At 41.5% G+C, this 19,653-nt stretch overlaps 1 protein-coding gene across 8 annotated transcripts in view; it reads right to left on the bottom strand.

The window, feature by feature from the left end:
- The window catches only part of PALLD (palladin, cytoskeletal associated protein), a 324,448-nt gene that overhangs the window by 153,103 nt on the left and 151,692 nt on the right, over positions 1-19,653 (bottom strand). The gene's annotated exons all lie outside the window — the stretch shown is intronic.

The following is a 19,653-nucleotide window of genomic DNA, read 5'->3' as shown; positions in this document are numbered from 1 at the left end:
CCAGTGTAGCAGAGAGACAAGTGGGCGAGGTAATATCGTTTACTGGTTCAGTAAAAGATATTCCCTCACTCACCTTGTCTCAAAACAAAGTTTTAACATATTAATTAAAGCCAACACTGCTTCATTCACAAGTTATCTTCAGCCCACTATTTGTGTACTAGCTGCCCATTGGTTATACCAGTCATATGAAATAGCTGGTTTGTTCGCAACCAGAGTATGACTCCTGTTTTGCCTCCAATGACATCACAATTATTGGGGCATATTTGTGGTGGTGCATAAGGAATTAGCTCCAGTACTACACACAGAACTGCATGGGTAAACCCATGAAATTATCCAAACTCTTTTGACTTGAGTGGGGCTCTGTGAGGGACAGTGGGACCTGCATCCTGAAAGATCAGCAACTTCTGTTGCTGACAATAAAATGATCTCTTTTAAGATTAGGAATTGCAAAGCCACTAAGACAAAAGAGGAGGCATTTGATTGACCAAGTCCTTAACCCTGGCAATGTTAGTTAAAAATTGTTTTTCCATTTTAATAGGGATGAATTTAAACTGATCACATATTCATGGTTGCTTAACAGTGACTGACTGTGTTTGAAAATGTATTTCCATTAATTGTTAGATTTTTAAAAGCACTTTCTTAGTGGTTTGTGCCAGAAATATGACACACTTTGAAATTAGTTCCAACTATATGTCATTTCCTTTCAGGGTCAATTCTTAATTTTGTTTTATTTTTGATTTTTTTTTTTTTTTAGCGTTTCCATTAGTGCATCTGTTTGTTTTAATTTCTCAACATCATGTCTTTTTAATGTATTAATGTCAAATCACAATATGATAGTTCTTAAAAATATCTGTTAGTGGTTTAGCAATTCCTAATCTAAATCCCATGCCCTGGGAATTTTAAAAAATGTGTCCATTTTACACATCTTGAGTAACACCCAAACATTTGATTTCCATAAAATGGAAAATTGAAAGCTGTGGCTGGACGGTAAGCCAGAAATTATGAGCAAGAGGAGGTGTTCCTTAAGGACCTACAACACTATTTCATTTAAAATGGAAAATAAACTGCCACTATTTCTTGGACTCTACTATGAAAGTTTCAGGGCCTCATGAGAAAGTGAATTCTTCCATATACTAGCACAATTAACACAAAACAGTCCTGATGCTGTATGCAATTATTGTATTTAGACTTCCTGAGAGGAACACTACCAATGGCTTGTTGAAGGACTTTTATACACAAATGAAAAGTCTCAACTCTGGCTGGTTCTTCTCCTAGGATGCAACAATGAAATTAAATGAATTCCCTTCACTGCAATTTAATGCTATGTATACATGTGCCTCACTGATATGGAAAATAAGTAGAGCTAATTATCAACACAATTTCTCCAGACTTTCCTTTCCCCCAAATAGTTGTCCATTGCTCAAGAGATTCATCTGTTTGAAAAGGTTCCAATAAGGCAGAACAGAGAAGCAAAAGAGCTACCTCATAATCCACTTATTTTTAAATATTTTTCAAACTAAGACTGTTAGAAGACAACTATTTTTAACAAACATCTTTTAAAAAGGCACACAGGAAGGAACAATTTCTAGTAATTTGACTTTCTGACTTGCTCATAAGCCAAAAGAGCTACTTTTCACGCAATAAGTTTAAACAAAGTATTTGTTTTTCCTAGATTCTCACTACTATAGTTGGTATTTCTTCCATTTTTGGTCTTCAAGAAATATGTCAACAGCTACAACACATCAGAATAAACTGCCATCTGGAGCTTGATTTGGCTTTGTTGAAGTGAACAATCATGGGAGTTGAACACTGAAATTGACATGAAATCAAACAATCTAGCGTAAAGTTAATCAAACCCACACTACACTTTTTTTTAATAATTAAACAAAGGTCACTTCCTTCAAGATATCATTTTCTGCAAACTGATTTGTACAATTCTGTAATACTGATGTTAATTAAAGCACACCACAAGATTGAAAACAGATGTAACTGAAAACGTTAAACAAATTTTAATGGCATTCAGCCCATTTTCTTAAACTCATTTTCAGTTGCCGCTATTGTCCTTTGCACTTAATTAATGAGTTGCTACAATGAGATGGTTTACATCAGTTGTATGAAACTCACAAAGGGATAGCCACTCAATACAATATACAAACTGGGACTCTTAATTGTAGAGTGCAACAAACCAAAGAGGATCTTGAATATACTGTCAGGCATTTGCAAACAGTCTTTCCTTTTCTTCTTCTTGTTAACTTTCTTTTCCTTGCACTAAAGTTTTCAAGCTGTATTTTACTGGTAGCTTTGCACCACCAAAGCATCAGTAAATATAAAAAGTGCTAATTATGAGGGATGCAAGAAAACATTTAGAATTAAATAACTGTTATGTGATCTCATTCTAGACATCATTATTTTTCAGTCGGTGCGAGGCAGACCTGATAGCACTTCCTCTTTCCTCCTTCCTTTCTCTCTCTGGGGCCTGAACCTCCAACAAGTACTTTTAATTATTGTTCCAAGTATTAGCCAATAAACATTGGGTCTGTGACCATGTCCATTATTTATCATAAATAAAGATCATGTGAGGTCCAGAGAAAATAGAGTTAAAAAAAAAAAAAGGTACCGTAAAAGGGTTCTTTGTGGTGTGTCTATAGTTTTTTTTTTTTCTCTCTCAGTTAACTAGAAAATTTATCCACTTCCAGTCTCATTTCCTGGGGTTTTAGTGTGCACGAGGGAAGGTTCAAAGTAACTACAGTACTAAAAACACCAAACAAAGGAGCTCCACTGCCTATTTTTTGCAGGTTTTACTCTCTCACCAATTGCCAAACCCAAAACAAAATGTATTGAAAAAAGTTTGTCTTCCAGAGATGTCTTTGGTTTTGCCAAGAATGTAGACCATTTAATATAGCAGAGATTGTTACAATACTGTGTTACTGAAACTACTTAATATAAAGGGTAGTAGGATCCAATGAGCTCAGAGTTATGTAGGGGAAAGAAAGCGATGCTATTTTTGTTCTCTCAGCATATCATCCAAAAAAAAAAAAAAAAAAAAAAACTAAATAAAAATTGTAAAGCCATACATTTAGAACTCAACATAAGAAATCTCCCATATTACTATTTCAGAGTGTTTGATTTTTCTCAAGATTTACCCACATAAATCCTGCTTGCATCAGAGTGTTGGAAAACACAGTTTGAGTTAAGTGAACAAGTAACTTCAAAACAAACCCCATTTAAATATTTGATTTATTTTAGCTTTTCTGAGCTCCAGAATGATGTATAGACACTTTTTTCTCTAAAAGTAACATGGGACCCAGGACCACAGGTCTGGTACATTTTTCTTTTTTTAAATAAATGTACTTACTACTGGCCTAATCCTGCTTGGTGCTGAATGTCTCTTGCAAGGTACTAAGGCTACGTCTACACTACCCGCCTGAATCGGCGGGTAGAAATCGATCTCTTGGGGATCGAATTATTGCATCTTGTCGGGACGTGACAATCGATCCCCAAATCGACGCTTGTACTCCACCAGCAGAGGTAGGAGTAAGCGCCGTCGAGCCGCAGAGGTCGTAGTGAGGACATAGCCTAAGTGTCCTTATCTTTCAATGGAAGTTGGCCTTGCAGGATTAGCTTTATTAAGCAAGTTTTCCCAAATTCACTTGCTGCTAACACAGGTGCAGCTTTTTTCCTATCCATTAATTGTCAAGCAGTCTGCTTGTGAAACCTCTGAACAGCTGAGAGCACTCTAATACTGTTAGCAGTTAATATGAGTGTGTGTGTAGATTATTGTCTGTGAAGAGATTCCCAACCAAATTCCAACTTCAACTCCATGATTTAAGATGTGTATTCCAAACAGGGTGACCGGACAGCAAGTGTGAAAAATCGGGACGGGGGTGAGGGGTAATAGGAGCCTATATAAGAAAAAGCCCCAAATATCAGGACTGTCCCTAAAAAATCAGGATATCTGGTTACCCTAATGCCAAATCAGCTAAGCAGGACATGAATGAGCATATGAGGCTTGCCGTTGACAAGAGGCTGGTTGCAGATTCAAAAATGAATGACAACAGAGGAAGAGAACCAACTGTATGAGTCTCAGAATGACAGTTGGAAGCACTGGGGTGGGGAGAGATGGAAAAGGCAATAAGGAGTAAATGCAGAGAGAGGTGGAATGGAGTGAGGGGGAAAGCAGTAAGTAGATGAAGGAAGAGTGGTTCCCAGAGTTTTCACTGGGAATGAATCGAAGAGATTATAAATGTATTTAAAATAATTGAAAGAAAAAGAAAGGTAGGGCTGGGGGAAGGTAAAACGGCCACGGACAACTGTATTTGTATTCTGTATTAGACATACTAATGTAACAATCACAATAATAATTCTAATTACAAGTATAATAACAAGCAAGTTAAAATTATTACTAATCAATAATGTATCAATATTTTACTTCCCCCTTCCCCACCAAACTCCCCTCCCCCAAAACAACCACCAGAAACACAAATAAGTTACCAGCCTGAGGGAACTGAGTGAATAGAATTTTATAAGCCTGCTCTATGTACATAGATGGATTGGATGAGAATTCAGTCACAGCACAAAATATAAAAGTTATCACCACCCAGGAGAATAACTAGAGAAAACTATATGGGTCACAAGGAAAAACTACATATCTCCATACTTTAAAACTGCATACTTATAAAGAAGTTTGACAAAAAAGGCATATTATTTTCATTAAATTCATTTACTGAATTAGTTGCCTCTGTGTCCTCCTGGCACCTCCTCTCTCCTAGTAAGCTCTCATAAATGAATAATACAATGCTCTGAAAAGGTCTTTGGTAAGCATAATGAGTAATTATAATACAATATTCCAAAAATGCTTTTGTAACATGTTCCAGAACTCTCCTATAATGCTGTGTATTCATTCATTATAAGTATATTTATTAATTTAATTGCAAAAGAAAAGCGGAGGGAATGTAAAATAGACAGACTAACTGTATTTCTGTACTGTATGAGAACTAAAACAGAGATGTGTGAAGTATTAAAAATCCATCAGTGGATGAAATTTAACTAACCCCAGAAAAATCTGAGCAAGGAAAACACAACATGGCCCACCCTGTGTTGCTTGAATAAGGATGTAAAGAGTAGTGTAAGCAATGAGAAAAGTTATTTTTTAAAGAAATATAAACAATGCACAATAGCAGGGAGAGTGGTTAGGAAAATGTCTAAAAAAGCCAGAACAGAAACAAAGGAAAAATCTGAGGAGAAAAGTTGTGAATGCTGATTTTGGAGTCTATTTCTACTAAAAAGATAAAGTTTCCTTAAATAAATTCCTAGCAGACAAACAAGGGGCTCCAATGTCACAGTGATGGGCATGTATGAAAACCAAATTAGAGAAAGAGGCAAGAGAGATACTGGTAAAAGAACTGGCTCCAGGAAGAGCGATAGTGGACCACTGGAGAAGGAATAAGGGAACAGATTTCTTTAATGGATTCTGTATCAAGGTTTATTTATTGTGTTCTTGATCACAAGTAGCTAATATATATAATGCTCAGCATTATGCTTGTCTGCTTTATTTCGCTATATAGGCAATAAAGTGTGGCCTAATGGATACAGCACTGCACTGGCATATAGGAAACCTGGGTTCTATTCCGGTCTTTGCCACTTGTTTGCTGAGTGACTTAGTCACATCACTACTCCTCCCTGTTCCTCAGTTTCTCCAGCTGTAAAATGGGGATAATGATAGTGACCTTCAGCTGGAACCTGAGGGTCTCAGGACTTCCAGACTCCTTTCTCCCTGCGAGTGGCCTGGAAGTCCCAACTCAAACTGGAGCTTAGCTCCCAGCTCTGCAGCAGGAAGCTTAGAAGTCCTGGGGTTTCTCCAAGCTTCCAGGCACAGTACCATGGAGTTGGGAGCCTGGAAGTAATCCTATGGCTTGTGGCACCATGGCAGCCCTGCAATGCAGACTCTCCCAAGGCTTCCAGACTCCCAGGCGAGGGAACTCCCCAAGAGTCTGGAAGCTCTGAGGTCCTAAGCGCCAGGGCTGCCCACAGGGGGAAGCTGCTTCAGAGCAGCTGCTGTGTGTGAAATTGATGAGAATGAAACAAAACCAAAATTTGAAAGCCAGAATTTCTCATGAACCAGAAATTGAGAGTTTTGACAGCTCTACTGCTCCCTCAGAGTCTCTGATTCTCTCCTAGTCCTCTCTGATCTCCTGATGTTCTTTTTCCAGTACTCTAGAGATTATGGAGCCCTCTATTGGCTGAGTACTGAACTGTGTAATACAGTGCTCTCCACCAGAGCATTTCCCTCCAGCTCAGCTGGGCTGGGGGGAAGGTATCTAGTAATTAGGGTGACCAGACGTCCCGATTTTATCGGGACTGTCCCGATATTTCCTTGTTTGTCCCGCGTCCCGACCGACGTGCGGTCGGGACACTGGACAAACAAGGAAATGTGCCGGAGCCTGGAGCCCGGAAGTGCTCGCACCCCCCCACCCCCTGCCCCGACTCCACCCCCTCCTCCCCCGATTGGCTCCCTCCCCGAATCCCCGCCTCTTCCCCGGGCTCACCATTCCTCCTCCCTCCACAAGCGCTGGAGGGAGGCCCGGGAGACTCAGAGGAAGCGCGGGGCGGGGGTGAGTAAGAGTCCGGCCTGGCCCAGTGCAGGCAGGACTCAGTTGGGTGGTAGGGAGAGGAGGGGGGTGGCCCGCGGGGCCAGGCGGCGGCTGTTGTTCTCCCCCCCCGGGCAGCGGGACTCGGGAGCAGCTGCTGCTGCAGCTCCCACTGCCGCGGGGGAGGAAGCGGCCATGGCGCTCGGCGGCTGCGGCTGTGGCGCCCCCGAACCCCCCGAGCCGGGGCCTGCTGCAGGGACCCAGCAGCGCGCACGCTGCGCCCAGCCCCTGGCCAGTCGCGTCTGGGCTGCTGCCCAGCTGGTGCTATCCCGCGGCGGCCCCGGGGCGGAGGCATCGGCAGCCCAGCCCCATTCGTTCCCCTGCGGGACCCGAGCGGGACGGGGGGGCTGGGGCCTGCTGCCCCCACTCCGGGGCTGCCGCGGGATTGCACCAGCTGGGCAGCAGCCCAGACGCAACTGGCCAGGGGCTGGGCGCAGCGTGTGTACTGCTGGGTTCCCTCAGCAGGCCCCGGTTCGGGAGGTTCGGGGGCGCCAGAGCCGCAGCCGCCAAGCGCCATGGCCGCTTCCTCCCCCGCGGCAGTGGGAGCTGCTGCAGCGGCTGCTCCCGAGTCCCGCTGCCCGGGGGTGAGAACAGCCGCTGCCTGGCACCGCGGGCCGCCCCCCTCCTCTCCCTACCACCCAACTGAGTCCTGCCTGCTTGGGACCAGGCCGGACTCTTACTCGCCCCGCGCTTCCCCTGAGTCTCCCGGGCCTCCCTCCAGCGCTTGCGGAGGAAGGGTGGGTTTTTTGGCCCCGCCCCCCGCCACGCCCCCCCGTCACCCTCTCCCCCTCCCCCCGCGTCCCGATATTTGACTTGGGTGATCTGGTCACCCTACTAGTAATCAGCCAGCAGGCAGAGGCTGCTCAAGCCAAGCTGCCATCCAAAGCAAAACTTCCACGTGCTGCCCTACCCCTACTCTCTCAGAAATTTGCAGCAGGGACCCACCCCTCCAACTCATTCCCAGTCTCCTCTGGGTCTAGATACCCCTGCGTTCCCTTAACCCTTTGTCCGGAGCTGCTCAGCTCAACCACAATGGGACCCAGGCACCCCTCACCCCATGTACTCTGCATCCCCAGCCCTTAGGCAAGGGAGTTTCCCTAGCAGAGGTGTGCTTCCTGCTTCTTTGAGCCCTTGGGGAGGAGGTGGGACTGCTTCCCCAGCAGGCTAGCTGAGGGCTGCTTCCTGCTCCTCTGAGCCCCAGCCAACAGCCTCATCCCCTGTTGCCCATGGAAGGAACCAGCTGGCAGTCCTGAAATCTGCTGCCCTAGGCAGCTGCCTAGCTTGTTTATGCCTAGAGCGGCCTTTAACAGCAGGTTCTCTACAGTTCCTTACTCCATGAATAGTCCCATTGATATCAACAGGACTGGTGGAGAGACTACTCAGCATGCTTAAGGGTAGTAGAATCAGGGTCTCAATTTTTACTCAGTGACTAAAAAACTCAATTATTTAAACTCTGGCACATCTATCAAATAGCTATTGTACCCATTCTACAGTGAGAAAAATGAAGTACGGAGACATATGTTGCCCAGAGTTACATAGCAAGTAAAGAGAGCCAGAAATAGAACTGAGCACACAACTCCCAAATCCTTGTTTTAAACACTAGAAAACATTACTTAATATGGGACAGAAAATGGACAATACAGTTTAATGTAGAGAAATGTGAAAGATAATGAATGATAAGTCTGTGGGCAATGAACCAAACTAGGGACTACATAAATGGAAACAAGTCTTGTACTATTATGACTGTGGAAAAAGCCTGGAAGCTATCAGCCCATTATCTGGCTTCAATAAAAACAGGATACTGGGGTATCTCAGGGAAAGAAAAAAAAACAGACGTTTTATTTTTATGCAAGGTTCTGATTAAAACTTCATAGACTACAGTGTCCTGCCTAGAAATTCCTCCTGACCAAATTTGACCCCTAAATTTGCAGAGCTATGCTGGAAGATGCGTGGGTGGGGTGAACTGCAGGTTGGCTTATCTGATATTTTCTATTTTTGCAATAAGCTGAACTTTCCCAATAAGTTTTGTTAGATAGAGACATGAGACTCTCAACAGGCATAGTGATTCTGAAGAGAGTACAAATGGAAAAAATAAAATCAGTGGATTTCAGATTATCTATTTTTACCATATAGTATACATTATACAATAGAACATACAATAGATACTTACAGTAAAAGACAATGCAATTTATTTTAATTATTTAAAGTTAGTTTTAAAAGCTATTATCCAAGACTCTAGGTGCTTGTACAAGCTTAAACATATAAAACCTACAATAAAATAAATAAAAAACAATAATAATATCAACCAATACTGAGTAAAAATGGTGCTCTTCCTTTCTGAGAGATCCAGAGGGTAGTTATGGCTCATTGGTTCCTAGGGTGTTCTTCTGTGGCATGCCACAGGGTTCCAGCATGTAACCTCTACTGTTTGACATTGATCGGAGGCTTATAGGAAGATTATTGAAGAGAAGTGGGCTATGATGACAATAGTATGCTTATGAAACACAGTTCTGTCTCCATCTTAACTGACCTAGCTAAGAAAGTTGCCTGACTGCACTAATATCTAGATGGTTCAGGGGCTTGGAGGAATGCTAGCTTGACTGAACCTTAACCAGGAGAAGACTGAGATGATACTTCTAGGAAGAAATGACACATTTGATGAACCTCACTGATAGGAATTCAGCCACTACTCAAGAAATTGCTTGAAGACAAACTGTAAATAAGTTTATAAAAATATAGTGTTTGCAAGCAATTCACAAGTAGCAAAACAGTCTAAATTCTAATGAACTTTATTCACAATGCTGAGTGAAGCAGAACAATTAACTCCATGTCTTATATATGAAACTCCTGTTAATACATTCCAGAATGACATTTGCTTTATTTTATTTTTTTTTGCAATAGCAATTCACTATAACCTCCAGATCTTTTTCTGTAGTATTGCTGCCTAGCCAGTTATTCCCCATTTGGTATTTGTGGATTTGATTTGTTAAAAACTGTCAGTTCATCTTAAATTATTTCCTTTTTCTTTCCCTGCCCCTTCCACTGAAAGTCAGCACATTTTACTACACACGGATCATAACTAGCAAAATTAGGAATAAGGTGCCAAGTTTAGGAGCATACTTTTGCTGCTGTCAGATGTGGCTTTGCTGAATATAATTGGCATCTGTTTTGGCATGATAGTTCATCATGTGCTTGAAGGGTTGGTCAGTTTCTGTCTTGGCCTCTTAAATTGAAGTTTAGTTTGATTAGCCTTTCATCCTTAGGAATTTTTTGATCCATTTTTCATTTAAAAATAAGGTTCTGTCAGAAGTGGCCTACCTATCTGCTGTGTACTCTATACAAAAGACACAAGATGCAACACTGAGGCCAAAAGAGTGAATGTGATCCTTGGATGCAGAAACAGAGAAATAGGATGTTTTTATTACCTCTGTATTTGGCACTGGTGTGACTGCTACTGGAATACTGTCTCCAGTTCTGGTGTCCACAGTTCAGGAAGGATGTTGATAAACTGGAGAGGGTTCAGGGAAGAGTCACAAGAATGATTAAAGGATTAAAAAACATGTCTCAGAGAGAGAGAGAGAGAGAGATGCAAGGAGATCAATCTGTTCATCTGTTCTGCTTAACAAAGGGAAGGTAAAGAGATGACTTGATAACAGTTTATTAATTTCTACACGGGGAATGAATATTTGATAATGGATTCTTCAATCTAGCAGAAAAAGATATAAAAACAAGATCCTACGGCTGGAAGTTGAAGCTAGACAAATTCAGACTGAAAATAAGGCATATGTTTTTAACAGTAAGAGTAATTAACCATTGGAACAATTTACCAAGGCTCTCAGTGGAGTCTCCATCACTGACCATTTTTAAATCAAGATTCTAGGTTTGTCTAAGAGACAGGCTTTAGTTCAAATAGCAATTATTTTCAGGGAAGTTCTCTGGCCTGTGTTATACGGGAGGTTGGATCAGATGATCACAATGGTCCTTTCCGGTCTTAAAATATATGAATCTATGAACTGCAGGGAGGCCCAGAATGGCAGCTCCTACTCCAAAACTTCAGCAGCTGGGCTGTCTCATATATCCACACTCCCTGTTGCTCCCAAAACAAGCCCAAAAGGTTCGTCTCTCATGCTGTAGCAGGGGATTTATTTCCTGTTTTGGGACCAGAGACAGCTGGGAAACATAACTCCCTCATCTCTCCAAAAATAGTGATAAGCCTGTATAGTCTAAATGACATGCATGTTGGGTGATTATGGAGGGTTGGGAACAGAACAATACTATGAAAAATCTGGTGGTATGAAATATATTGAAATCTATGTAAATACTTGGAAGTTTGCAAAGCTATTAAACCCTTTATGTAGAAGCATTTTTGTCCCTTACATATTAATGAAATCTGTTATTAATGTCAAAACGTCAATCCTGAGATGTGCTGAGAACCAACAAAATCCTATGGATTTCAGTAGGAATTCAGGAAACTCAGCAGCTCACAATGTCAGGACCCAAGTCAATGCTGCAGAAGGAAAGGCTGCTAAATAGAAATAGATGTAGAGGCATACACACAATCTTCCTCTCAGGAAATGTTTTGTACTGAAGAGCTGTACTGTCTCTGTGCTTCTGTATAGTGTCACTAACCCCAATAAAAAAATAAAAATAAAAAAAAGGGACTTTGACTCTCAGTGTATGTATATGGCCTAGTATAATATTCTGGTTGGTGATCTTTGACCCTGATCCTGCATGGTGCTGGGCACTTTTGCCACTCATTGAAATTAATGCGGGTTTTCGGCATTTTACAGACTTGGCCCCCCCAATGAATATTTGTTGGGGCACTGAGAGTTAAGGGAGAAATCACTACTCTGATGTACAGTAACTCTTACTATGCCTAACTATATTCAAGATAAGCAACTTTCTCCATTTTTCTTCTCTCACCCCTCCCCATCTTGTATTACACTAAAAGTTTTCAGTGTTTGATACAAAATAAATCTGATGTCTTTTTCTGTGAATATTTTGCCTCTCCAGGTTTGACAGGCCTCCCAGGTATACTGGGATAGAGCTGACTGTGCCCAGAGGAGCTCTTTAACCTCTTCCTGACTGGAATGGGAACCTGTCCCACCATACTACCTTTATGTTGAAATAATATGGAACTTTCATTAAAATTATTTAGCTTTTATATATACTACTCCAAGTCATTAAATTATCCCAACAAAGTTATGGAAACCTACAAGAAAGAAGGAGCCTAAAGTTATCTGGTGATTCTCTAAATAAGAGATTTCTTTGTACAGCTAACAGACTTTAGAACTTTCAAGACCCAATGACCTGAATGGATAACACACATGCTTGAATCATTTTTTCCATATGATGATAATATATCCCAACATATTCAGCAACCTTGTTCCAATATCTATTTTTTTGTAAAAAATATTAACATACCTTCATAGCAAAATATGGACCCCAGTAAGTAGGTATGAATTTTCAGACACTTATGTGAGCATGCATTACATATCACAATTACCCCTTTTGACAGTGAGATGCTAACACAGCTTTTCATGCTGATCCAATGTCAAGAATCATTATTTTAGTTCAAGAAACACTTTAAAATGACCTTTGACAATCAATCATTTTCTTGAAAGTTCTGTTAGCTGAATGTAATCAGTTAAGTATTCCTTGTAAAATATAACCTAGTACTTATACAACTGCTGTATGTTGATTAGTAACCCAAGTAACAGAAATTCTACATACTTAATCAAGTACTGCAGCATAACTTTGTGTCTCTAGTTTTGTTAAAAATTACCATTAATGTGGAAGGGAGAGAAGAGGAAAGGCAAAAACAAAACATTTGTGTTAATCAGTAAAGGGTATTTAATTGAAAGGAATTTGTATTGTAAACAGATCGAGTGATCAGGTTAGTATTCAAATTCTTTTCCATTTCATTTGAAACCACCTCAAGTTTTGGATCATTATTCTTGTTACTGAACATTATATTGCAGTAGCACTATAAGTAAATCAGGTCAGAGCCCCATTGTGTTAAGATAGTAACATATAGTCAAAGAGTCCCTGCTCCAAAGAGCTTGCAGTCTAAAAAGGCAAGACATAACAGATGGATGAGACAAACAAGCAGACCGGGATAGAACATTATTTTTGTATCTAATGTTGTCTGTTTATCATGGTCATCATTTCCATGTAATTAAAAGGATTTAGTATTTTCCCCATAAAAATGTCATGTCTTTGTCCCCATGGTACACCTGCTACTGAACAAATATTCCATAAATGTTTACAAAATTTGACTCCTGTCCAGTGCAGTGGAATATATGACCTGGGTTAGATACTGCTTTAGACCATATAACCTCAAAATATTTCATGTTTTATCAAAACAGAACACACTAGTCAGTGTCCTATTTGCTATGTGTACTTTGCTGTCTTTATTGGCTTTCAAACTATTAATAGTTTGAATCAAAACATTGTATAGCATACATTTTAAATTAAAGAAAAATATGATTTTGGTATTTTCTGCTCAAGAAAAAGCCACCACTTTTCCCACTTTCTGCCTCACCAAATAAATCTTAAATGAGTAAATTATGTACAAAGTACATAGATTGCCACATATAGAACTCATTTCAGGGACATGGATTTGTTTCAAACAAGATCATACAAGAGATTTGGGACTGACATCTTTGTAATAGTTAAGAATCATTCAGATATTTGTATCATAAAAATAAGGGCCCTAGTCCCATTTGGTAGGTACTGTACAAACATATGACACATGAGGAATGTTCTGGGTGGCACGACAGGGCTCAGGCCAGCCCCCACGAGGGGCAGGAAGGGAGCACCACCCAGCCTTGCTCTGCCCGCAGCTCTGCTCTGGCCCTGCCCCCAGCTGGGGCCCCAGCCTTGGACCCTGGCTCCCAGCCCAGCCATGGCTCCGGCCCAGCTCGTAGCCGCGGTCCCAGCCCCATGGCCCCACTCGTGGCCCCGGTCCTGTTTGGCCCTAACTCTTGGCCCCTGGCCCTGACCATGGCCCTGCTCCCAGCCCCGGCGGGGCGCGCGCGTGTGTGTGTAGATAGACAGGGGTAAAGGGGGCCGCGATTTAAGTAGTTTGGGACCATTGCAGTAGACACTACCATCTCTCTTATCTAACTTCTGGCTTCCTACAGGATAGAATATGACCTGTGTTTAGTAATAGCTTCTGCAACATCCCAGGTGTGAAACTTAACCTGCACTGTGATTTTTTCCCAGCAGCAACTAATAGGTGATGTATATTTTATCTCATTAAGCTCCATTCTAAATACACTTGACACCAGCCTGATGCAACTGCTATCATCATCATGCTTTAGGATTACATTTCTTAGAATCAATTACCATGAAAGCAAGCATGTTGTAGCAGCTTTTAAAACACTTTTCTATACAGAAGACACCCACAGTAACTATCTTTGGCATGACAACTCTTGGTTGGACACAGCTTGGATAAGTTAGTATTATACACTTATATGCCTCTTTTCATATGCAAATTATAGAAAACTGGTCACACATCCATAGTTAATGAGTTCTGTTTTGAACCTAAAGCAGGAATTCAACCTAATTGTTTTATATGAAAAATGCAATGCATCTTTCCCAAACTTACAGCGCTTACTCTGAGTACAGAGTAATAATGGTTTGCCTGATTAATTAAAAAACTGTGTTCTTTAAGAAATTTAACATCTGTGTCAGTCTTTTCTTTGTCAAAATGAGCCTAACAGAATAGCGCAGACACTTAGAATCATAGAATATTAGGGTTGGAAGAGACCTCAGGAGGTCATCTAGTCCAACCCCTTGCTCAAAGCAGGACTAACACCAACAAAATCATCCCAGCCAGGGCTTTGTCAAGCCAGGCCTTAAAAAACCTCTAAGGATGGAGATTCCATCACCTCTCTAGGTAACCGATTCCAGTGCTTCACCACCCTCCTAGTGAAATACTGTTTCCTAATATCCAACCTAGACCTCTCCCACTGCAACTTGAGACCATTGCTTCTTGTTCTGTCATCTGCCATCACTGAGAACAGCCTAGCTCCATCCTCTTTGGAACCCCCCTTCAAGTAGTTGAAGGCTGCTTTGAAATCCCCCCTCACTCTTCTCTTCTGCAGACTAAAGAAGCCCAGTTCCCTCAGCCTCTCCTCGTAAGTCATATGCCCCAGCCCCCTAGTTATTTTCGTTGCCCTCCACTGGACTCTCTCCAATTTATTCACATCCCTTCTGTAGCGAGGGGACCAAAACTGGACACAATACTCCAAGTGTGGCCTCACCAGTGCTGAATAGAGGGGAATAATCACTTCCCTCGATCTGCTGGCAATGATCCTGCTAATGCAGCCCAATATGCTGTTGGCCTTCTTGGCAACAAGGGCACACTGCTGACTCATATCCAGCTTCTTGTCCACTATAATCCCCAGGTCCTTTTCTGCAGAACTGCTGCTTAGCCAGTCAGTCCCCAGCCTGTAGCGGTGCAAGGGATTCTTCCTTCCTAAGTGCAGGACTCTGCACTTGTCCTTGTTGAACCTCACCAGATTTCTTTTGGCCCAATCCTCCAGTTTGTCTAAGTCACTCTGGACCCTATCCCTACCCTCCAGCATATCTACCTCTCCCCCCGGCTTAGTGTCATCTGCAAACTTGCTGAAGGTGCAATTCATCCCATCATCCAGATCATTAATGAAGATGTTGAACAAAACCGGCCCCAGGACTGACCCCTGGGGAACTCCTCTTGATACCGGCTGCCAACTAGACATCGAGCTGTTGATCACTATCCATTGAGCCCGACAATCTAGCCAGCTTTCTATTCAGCTTATTGTCCATTCATCCAATCCATACTTCTTTAACTTGCTGGCAAGAATACTGTTGGAGACCGTATCAAAAGCTTTGCTGAAGTCACAATATATTACATCCATTGCTTTCCGCATATCCACAGAGCCAGTTATCTCATCATAGAAGGTAATCAGGTTGGTCAGGCATGACTTGCCCTTGGTGAATCCATGTTGACTGTTCCTGGCCACCTTCCTCTCCTCCAAATGCTTCAAAATGGATTCCACTTCAAACTTTTCATATAGTTAAAATTAATTGAAATCTTATGCACAGGTTATATTTGAAGAAATTAGGTTATTAAAATAAACCATTAACAAGTGAATCCAATTGCTATGATTATATAGGTTAGCCAGACAGACAGGTCAAAAACGTAGGTCAATTTTAAATGGGGCTATTGTGATGCCAGAGGTAACTACCAATCAACATCATGCAAATTAGCTGTAGAGGAAGGAAGTGATTCTATGAAGGAGACTGGTCACAGGTAACCAGAGTACTTATTGACAGAATAGTGGGCCCAATTGTCATTGCTCTTCAGAGATTCTGTGACTGCATACTAGATTGGATATCAGTTCTTGAAAGACTTCCTGTAGCACTACTTCATCAGCACCACTGCACACTGAAGTAGTACTGCTGAGGAAATGAGGCAGGAGCCCAGGGGAGCCCTTATTACCTCGAGATATTGGGACTCAGGGACTGAGCTCTCTCCTACCTCCCCTTTAACATAGCACCGGTCTTACTAATATAGATCTTGAAACCCATAAGTCAATTGCAAATTAAGGGCCAGATTTACCAGTACACTTCAGCTGCTTTGGGCTTCCCTGGTGACGCAAAGCAAGTGTAAACCTAAATCAACTGGCTTGGTTTACTCTGGCTAGTTTATTGTACTGATGAATCATTTCTCAAAAGTGAAATAATAAAAAACAACAATTTAAGATTAATACTACATATCATCAAGATGTTAAAAATATTGCAGGGTAGCATACTCTTTGGGTTTCTTATTTAGTGCTAGTGTATGACATTTTCAATAAATTTAAACACATTAAGGAAATTCCCTGCCAAAAAGCCCACACACAAACAAAAATCTGCATTAAGGTGTTGATGTTGAGAGTATGTGTCAGTAACATAAGAATAAAAAAACATTACAGGGATTCTGTAATTATCCCAAACCCAAGAGTTACAAACCCAGGAAATTCAGACTAAAGGTTACACTTAAAAAAAATCCAAACATATTAAGGTATGAAATGCACAGTTAAGATACCCAACTCTGTCCAGTAGTGATATCATGAAGGAGGGAAAAAAAGTGTCTTTTAATGTCAGTGCCTTAATAGTGTTGTTGTACCCATGTTGGTCTCAGGATATTAGAGAGACAAGGTGAGTGAGGTAATAGCTTTTATTGGACCAACTTCCAACCAAGAGTTGCTTGTTTCTCTCACCAACAGAAGTTGATCCAATAAAAGCTATTACCTCACTCACCTTGTCTCTCTTAAGAGTGCATTTTTTATATCTTGTTTGGATTTCTTTTAAGTCTGAATTTCCTGAGTTTGTAACATTTGGTTCTGGGATAATTACAACATCCTTGTAATGAGTCGGTTATTCTTGCATTATTGATACATACTCTCAACCTCATTTTCATCATAACATTTCTTTTTCTGGGAATATATATTGGGCTTCAGAGAATGTGAGATTTTTGCTTGTGAATACTATAAATCCAACAGCATTGGAAAATGAAATAATCATGTTAGCTGTTGGGTAACAGTTTTGTAGAATTAATTTACTATAGTGCCACAAGCCCAGGATATAAGATCAACTCATCTGGACTGGAGAAATGGGACATGAATGTCTGGGGGAAAAGCTATAATTCTGGGAAAGTGTTTTTCCTCACTGCGCTCTACTAATCTCCGGTATTTCTTGTATTTCTGTGGTGGTTAGTTCCTCTCCAGTGGCACTGATGTTGAATGCGGATTAAAAAAAATGCACAGTCTGCCCAAAGCAGTCATTTGAATACAATTATTTCAGATCTGAACAATTAAACCATACTTTTCGGTGTGAGGTTACTGATTAGACACGGGTTTTTGGTAGTCTGGATTTTATTTATGGTCTACCTCTATTTAATTGAGGTGAAGAGGGATGGGTGCATAAATGCACAGGAGAGCCCAGTATCTCAGGAAATATTAATCTTTAGTGAGCAGGACAAGGGCCACGAGGGTGGGCCAAATTCCTTTGGGCAGTGTCAGAGCTCCTGGAGACCAGTTGTAGCCCTCTTTGTATGGGGGCTACGATTGATCAATCCCAATATCTATAAGTAGCGCAGCAATTGTCCAGGAGGTGGCCGAGCACTGCTTGTAAAAGGTGGCACCAGCTGGAAATAGGCTTCTTCCTGCAATATTCCCCTTCCCTGGCCATGAAAATATCACCTCTCTCCCCTTTTCTTTTGGGTTATTGCATGCTGACTTCTATTGCCTCATTCCTCTCTGTTTGTGTGTGGTTGCAGGTTGTACATCACGTTACTGTAGCGTGTTATCTGTTTGTGTGGGTACATTTTCACTCCCACTCTGACCCTTGTACGCTGGGTAAAGGTGCTGGAGGGATGTAAAGCGCTCTAAAAGCCCTGAATCTGACTGGTAGAGAATTCTCCCTGTGCAGAAAGCAATGCAGCCAGCTGCAGGCTGTTTTTGGTGGACCCTCCTGCAAACCCTGGTGTAGGAGCCCGGATGGTAGGGGCATGAAGACTGTAGCTGCAGAATATAGTGCTGCACAGATTCTAGGGTGCACTGCCGCCATAGGCAGCTCCCAATGCTGTCTAAGTTATGCTAGGGACCACTTTGGCCCCCAGAGCAGGGCAGAATCAGCAGGGTGTAAAGGTGTCTTACAGCCACTTTAGCCCCTCCTCTCCCCTACATTGCAAGATCTCTGCTCCTCTCTTAGTACAGCACAGCATCTCACCCAGGATTTAAAAACCAACTGCACACATTCACATTGCACAGGCACACTTGAACTTTAAAGCAATTGTGCTGGTTTCCTCTTTCACAGGTACAGCCTATTTGCTCAGTATGCATGGTGTCATGGTTCACTGACTTGATGTTTGTTTCACGGGATCATAACTTTAGGCACGTGGCAGAAGAAGTTCTATCCCTGCTGAGGGGAACTAAGTAATGGGGGATGGCACAAATCCAAAGTTAAGGGTAATACTTTTTCCTCCACAAATGAGACATTAATCTATCTCTTGTGCAAAAGAGGGCTGGATTCAGAAGGCCTAACCTCTGATGGCTAGGCTAGGTGGTTTCTTCTTGCAGTAGCCTGCTCTGGACTGTAGGCATTGGAATAACAAGGGCCTGGTAGGGTTTTGGGTTTAAACAGGATGTTTAAGCCCGGGACACTTTAGCATGCTCTGGGTTTGAGCATGAGGTGGTGTGAGGGAGCACCTCAAGTCTGCTCTTACTTTTTCACATTTCATTTCGGGCAGGACAGATTGCCTCTAATGCTTGTCTCTGTCCTCAGTGGATCCTGCCACTTACAAAGGAAGGGAAACTAGAACAATGCAAACTATACTGTAAACATATGAGGAGATGTATGCTGAGAAAATATTTCACAAGATGAAGGCTTTATTTTAGTAGGCTTACAAAAATTTTAGATTCAACAAAAGTTTTTCTTATAATGACTTTAAATTCCTGGATTTTGTATTGATACCATAATGTGAATATTCAGTTAGAGTCTGCAGCTAGAACATGTCATCTTCTGAATTTCAGTATAGCCCTTCCCTCTTCCAAATACATATCCACAAGCACACCCACACCAATTAGTGTGTAACTGTAAAAACAAAAAGCCAAGTTCTTCTGCACCTGAACTGTGTGATGAAATCCTGGCTCAAAAAAGAATCATGATGTCATTCTAAAAACTTGTGCCTAAACCACTCATCCTCCTTTTAATGACCACAGAACTGTTTTGTCTGCTTTTCATAGACATGCAGAAAATAATTAGGAAGATTGTATTTTTAATATACCAGTAATAGTTCTGACCATGAACTAAATACTGAAGGATTTTAAACTTCATTAAGGTAAGAACAGCTGTTGTAGCCTGCTAATCACTAGTGCTTAAGTTTCTCTTACTTACAGTCACCTGAATACAGTTAACACACATTATTTTGGACAAGCCACTACAAATAGTGTTATCAATATTTCATTGAAGC

The sequence above is a fragment of the Chrysemys picta genome, chromosome 5, assembly GCF_011386835.1.
Source record: "Chrysemys picta bellii isolate R12L10 chromosome 5, ASM1138683v2, whole genome shotgun sequence".
Taxonomy (NCBI): domain Eukaryota; kingdom Metazoa; phylum Chordata; order Testudines; family Emydidae; genus Chrysemys; species Chrysemys picta.
This window is presented reverse-complemented; position numbering and strand designations above follow the sequence as displayed.